Source organism: Felis catus, chromosome D3, assembly GCF_018350175.1.
Source record: "Felis catus isolate Fca126 chromosome D3, F.catus_Fca126_mat1.0, whole genome shotgun sequence".
In the NCBI taxonomy this organism is placed as follows: Eukaryota; Metazoa; Chordata; class Mammalia; order Carnivora; family Felidae; genus Felis; species Felis catus.
The window spans coordinates 92,963,476-92,969,365 of NC_058379.1; the positions used below are offsets into that span (position 1 = coordinate 92,963,476).

At 53.9% G+C, this 5,890-nt stretch overlaps 1 long non-coding RNA gene across 2 annotated transcripts; it reads left to right on the forward strand.

Moving 5' to 3' along the window:
• The first annotated feature begins 478 nt into the window (after nucleotides 1-478).
• LOC109493534 lies at nucleotides 479-4,562 on the forward strand. 2 transcript variants are annotated; one of them, XR_002147839.3, is made up of 2 exons: nucleotides 479-2,810; nucleotides 3,004-4,562. It is a non-coding gene; the product is annotated as an uncharacterized LOC109493534 (long non-coding RNA). The 2 variants fall into 2 exon arrangements; XR_006587809.1 differs by having other exon boundaries at nucleotides 479-2,580.
• The last annotated feature ends 1,328 nt before the right edge of the window (nucleotides 4,563-5,890 follow it).

A 5,890-nucleotide genomic window follows, 5' to 3' on the forward strand; every position in this document is an offset into this window, starting at 1 on the left:
CGCTGCAGAGTCCCGCCCCGTACGGTGGCCTGTCTCCCTGGGGGTGGGACCGTGGCCGTGGCGAGTGCCAGCTCTCCGCTCACGGGAGGGACGCTGCCTGCTTCCAGCCCCGCGGGGTGACCCGCGCACCCGCCCCACCGCCGTGGACCCAAACACAGACAGTTACGCCCACTGACAGCCCACGGGCACAGGACCCACCTGCAGGAAGTTCCCAGGTTAGACCCTAGAGACACGAGATTCTTTCCCTGGAAAAGGGTGAATTCCTCTTCTGGAATTTCATTTGCTAATCCAAGCATGTCCTGTCCAGACACTCAGCTATGGCCTTGCAGGAAAAATATTTGGGGGGAGGGGCGAGGGGAGGGTGGACTCTCACTTAGCCGAATGTTTTGGCCATTTTTAGAGCTAATTTCCACTTTTCCACTTTTCCTACTTGTAATGGGTTAAATTGCCTCCTCCCTCCCCCCCCCCAAGAAAGAAACGTTCAAGTCCTAACACCCAGGGCCTCAGAATGTGACCTTGTTTGGAAATTGGGCCACTGCAGATGTAACTAGTTAAGATGAGGTCATAATGGGGAGGGCGGGCCCCGATCCAATAGGATTCGTGTCCTTTTGAGAAGACAGAGACACCAAACAGAGACCAACTGAGACCAGAGGCAGAGACCAGAGTGAGGAGACTGCGCACCAGGGAATGAACGCCAAGGATCACCAGCAGCCGCCGGAAGCTGGAAGGCACAGAGAGGGACTCCCCTACCTGTTTCAGAGGGAGCACGGCCCTGCTCACACCCGTTTTAGACCTCTGGCCTCCGGAACTGGGGGAGGAGACATTGTTTGAAGCCTCCTGGTTTGTGCGCTTTGTCGCGGCAGCTCCGGAAACTGACACACACCCACGGCCACAACAAAGGCCCTCCACCACTGAGCTTGTGTCCAGCACCTTTCATGTTCCCCTTTGAAACAGCACCTGAGCAGGACGAACGATGCAGGTGCGGGTGAGCCAGGACCCTCAGGAAGCAGCTGTCCGCAGAGGAGACACCTACAAACAAGAGAGCACAGACTTACACGGATGCCCGTGTCGAACTGATTCCGCGAGGTGAAGTCTTCGTGGAGTGTGGACTGGACACGGTGGGGGGTGAGTGGTCAGCTGTGAACACCGTGGATGGTCTACATCATCTGCTGCCCGTTAAACTGCCAAAGTTTGTTGACCACACCTCTTACCAGACAGCTTCTCTGCTATTGGCTTGAACGAATCAGGAAAGGAAAATTTATAAACCAAGTGAAGACATATTATGAGTCTGTTCCTTTCAAGCACACAACACGTTTATCAGTTTCTGTGTGCCATCGGATTGGAGGCATCACGAAACAGGATTCACACGAATCCTGAAGGACACCTAAGGCTTCGATCTGAAAGTCTAGAAAAGTCTGGAGTGACGCTCCTGGTTACGTACTGGTTCCACCTGCACGGAGAGCTCTCTCCGGCTCCTGGAACTCCTTGTGGCATTAGTCTCTGCCCATAAGTCTTCTACAAGGAAGCGAGCTCGTCAGCTCAAAATTTGACCTTCGATTTCACGTGTTTTGTTCAGGAAAGCACGTTACCGGCACCCAGAGCAGCACAACAGAAAACCCCCTGAGGCCGTGCTTCCCTTCCTGACTATCAGCTCGGAGAACCTCCCAGTCTTGATGGAAATTTCCATTCATGGGCATTTTTCTCACATGCTTCATTGAGTCTTCAAGACAACTGGATTTCTATTGGGTATGTGTTAGGAACGCCAAAGAAATTAATGATGAACAATGCAATGAACCTCAGTTATTCTGATGGGGGAAAAGACAAGCTTCTAAGGCTGGCGGCACTTGTGAGACAACAGTGCCCATTTTCTGGGCTATCCTCCATCCAGATGACGGTCCTCTGGTGATGCAGGTGACCAGCGTCCAGGTGACGCGGCAGTCCTGCGTTAAGTGTTTTCGTGTACCGATTCATACAATCCCACCACTCTCCTCCAGAGCCTATGAGACAGGAACCCTTATTTTTCTCATATTATCTATGAGGAAACTAAAGCAATGGGAAGGCTGGCTTCTAATACCTAATTAGTTGATGTACCAGCAGGATTCTGCATCCTGGGTGCTATCTGGAGATCTCTTGGGGACACGTGATACGTGGATCGCCTGGGACCCGTGTGGCCATCGGCAGTGCACCCTCAGGAAGGGTCCTGGGGAAGTGGCCTTGAAGTCAGTAGCTCAGCCACGTCACAATGATGCGCCTTGCCTCACCCCAAGCCCTGAAGTTCAAGTACAGATCTCACGATCCCCTCCATTTCAGTCATTAGCAACAAGCAGATGTAAACATAGGCACCAGGCACACCTGTGCTGGGGAGCCACAGGTTAATCATTAGGGGCCATTGGCTCCTTGTGCAGACTGACCTCAAGGGACAAGGAGGAGGGGTTTCCACGATGGCTGTCGTGTGGCCTTTTCCACGCACCACATCCTCGAGCCCACCAGGAGGTTTTGTGAATTACCTCATCAATGCAATAAAAACAACAATACAAACGGCCCTGTGATGGAATATGTTCTTTATTTAAAAGCCAAAGGGTAAGAAATGGTTTTTGTGGGCCAGCAAGTTTTGCTAAATCTGATAAGTGCCTGGATCGGTTTTTAAATGCACGTTTGTATGTATGTCTTCCGGCCACGTAAGCAAGCTGCCTTCGGTGGCTATTTCCTGGCCGAGAGTGAGTGACCGGGATAGACCTCACCCAGGAAGTCATCAGACCCAACCTTCTGAGCTTGGGTGGTGCTCACACGGAAACCTCGAATCTCAACGGGTACTTGTGGCCTTATCTTAATTAATATCTTCTCTCTCTGTCTCTCTATGAAAAAAATCACAGTGTAACTGGTGTGGTTTTTAAAACAGAATAGTACTTAATTGCCATTCTAGCTCTACCATAAAATTATATCTACAATCATTATAATTTTGAATGTTTTTTGAAAGTACCTGTGTTTTGTTCTCTCTCTCAGCGAGCAGACAGAGCCAGGAGGAGCAGTCGACATTTCATAGGATGTTTGCCGTAGACGCCTTTCTCCTACTGATGTATTCCAGAAGACGAATGCACTAGTCTAAATTAGTTTTTTTTTTTCCTTCTTTCCCTGCTGGTAATTAGCACTAGAGGGGATGGGTCTGAGTTAACTATTAATAGTTTAGAAGTAAACCTGAATTTTAGCAACAACACATTACCAGACAGTAAAAACCTGATTCTTCTGCTTCTGTTAAGAGCTTATCAATGAATGGGAGCTTCCAACTGTGTCTGACTATCGAACAATCGTGTTCCCAGCTGATGTTCGCTTATGCTGCACACTGCTGTATACCTGCACTGTTGTCTAACAGTGTTAATCTCTCCTAGCTGTGAGGGGTGCACAGAGAGCTTCCACAACGTCCCCGAGCCATCGGGCGACACCTCCGCTCACACACCAGCCTTCGGGACTCCCCACGTCTCGCTGGAGCACCTCTGCCTGGACGTGGGGACCTAACCCAAAGCAAGGGCAGATTACGCAGCACGGAGAACCCCTGCCTCCGGCTACGTTAACCAAGTCGACCAGGACGTCTGTTACTCTCCTGCGTGTGCTTGGAGGAAAACAAGAAACAGAGTGAGGGCAGGTGGGCACGTCCGGCACCTACACGGGGCCGGGCACGCAGGGGCTCATAGCAGCCCTTCTTCCTCTTGGCCAAGTGTTTACATCTAACTATATTTAACCCTCACCAAAATGCAATGTGGCAGTAACGGACCCACCTCCCAGATGCGAAACTTAAGCTCAGAGAGGCTGGGGACTTCGTAAGGTCACATGACCCGTAACCGGCAGACTCAGGGGTCTGTCCAGGCGGACGGGCCCAAAGGTCGACTTTGTCACTGGACCACGTGCCGCGCGCGATGGCCTTCCTCTGCCCTGTGCCCTTTGTCTTCCTCCTCCCGGTTAATCCTCCTTAGAAGAACACAGAAATATGTAAACTCGAGGAACAGGAAATAAAATTTCGAGCTTAGCGACGGCAAGCTGGAATGTGCAGAGAGCCCGTGGCCGGGACGGGAAACGTCGGCAGATGGGCCGCAGCATTCATCCAGAGCGTCCTTCCCCGCGGGAGACGACAACGTGAGCCATCCCACCCGGCACCTCCACCCACCCGTGCTCTGCTCTCTCTCCCAGCCGCTGCCCCGCGCCCGATCCTGCCACTTGTCACCAAATACCCAGTGTTGTATCTCATCGGTAAAATGGAGCAAAAAGCACTTGCCCGGAAATCCTCGGAGGGTCGTCTGAAGAGCGAGCGACAAGAGCTGTGGAAGAGAAGACGAACACACAAGCCGAGTGTGGCATCGCTGCTGTCCTGCTCGAGTCCGACTGTTCATCCGGCACCTGCAGGTGCACAGGGCGGGGCCCCCAGGCTGCCCGACGGCAGGAGCCAGCCGGCTACCGCGGACACCTCGGCCCTCAGGCAGCCGCAGACCAAAGTCCACACGGGACACTGTATTTTTAGTTAAATCGAGCCTTCCTCCGAATTAAATACCCTCCCAAGATATGACAGCATCCTTTCATCAACATAATTTATTACAATCAATTTACTAGTTAGGACATTAAAAAGTGGCCCTCAGACCTTAAGCACCCTCTCTGTCCCATAAAAATCCCTCCGGCCACAAGGCTGCCTCGCAGCCCCCAAACCCTGCGGCCGGAGCGGGCATTACCTGCCCCGAGACACAGAGAGTGTGGCGCTGGCCAGGACGCCTGCCTTCCGTGAGCTATTCAAGGCGCGTGCCCCTAATTAGGCCACGTGCCCTTCAGAGATGTGACTCCTGTTAGACCCAGGGTTGCAGCCACGTCAAAGGCAGCATGTGTCCACACCAGCCCCACAGCAGCTGGCTTACCCCAGCCCAGTGCTTGATGTAGCTCCTGCCCAACCTCTAAGCTGCGTTTGGGTGAAACGACAAGGCTATATTGTGGCAAATAGCTAACCTTTTTTTTTTTTCTTAATTTTGTTTAATGTTTATTTATTTTTGACAGAGAGAGAGACAGAGAGACAGAGCGTGAGCAGGGGAGGGGCAGAGACAGAGGGAGACACAGGGTCCAGCAGGGCTGAGAGCTGTCGGCACAGAGCCCGACGCAGGTCTGGAACTCACGAACCGTGAGATCACGACCTGAGCCGAAGTCGGACGCCCAACCGACCGAGCCACCCGGGCGCCCACTAACCTTTACCTGCGTACACGCACTGTATGGACAAAAGGCGTCTTACAGAAAGATACGCGAACAAGGCTGGGGTAAAATCGCGTGGCCTTTCCAGCTCAGCCCGTTCTCACCGGCACGGCTGCTGGGCCTAGAGCCCCCGAGCCCGACGCCCTTCACTGTCCTGTGTGTGAGGCAGCCCCCTCCCGTCCGGCCTGGAGGGCTGTGGGGACCAGAGGACCGCCCGCTGGAGGGCCGAGGCTTCTCCACCCGCTTCTCCTCGACACTCCTGTACCAACAGGCGAGCCACACGCCATCAGGCGCGGTCATTTTAAGTGCACAATTCAATGATTTTTAGTACCTGTACAGCCGTGCACAACCGCTGTCACCTCCCCCGCCCGAAAGAGACCCAGGGCCCGCTCGCGGCTAAGCCGCAGCCACGGTACTCGGCCACTTTGAAAACGACAGTTGTCCAGACCCCACTGCAGAGCCCTCGGGGGCGGGGGTGGGGGCGGGGGTGGGGGCGGGTCCCCACCCGGGTCCCCACCCGGTGTGTCCTAACACCTCCTCAGGGGAGTCAGGCTTGCCCCAGGCCCGAGAAGCACCCCGAAAGGGAGGAAGCTCTCGGCTGGCTCCAGGAGAGGAGCCACCGGGCAGTGACGCGGTACGTGGTTCCCAGGAGCACAGGTTCGGGACCAGA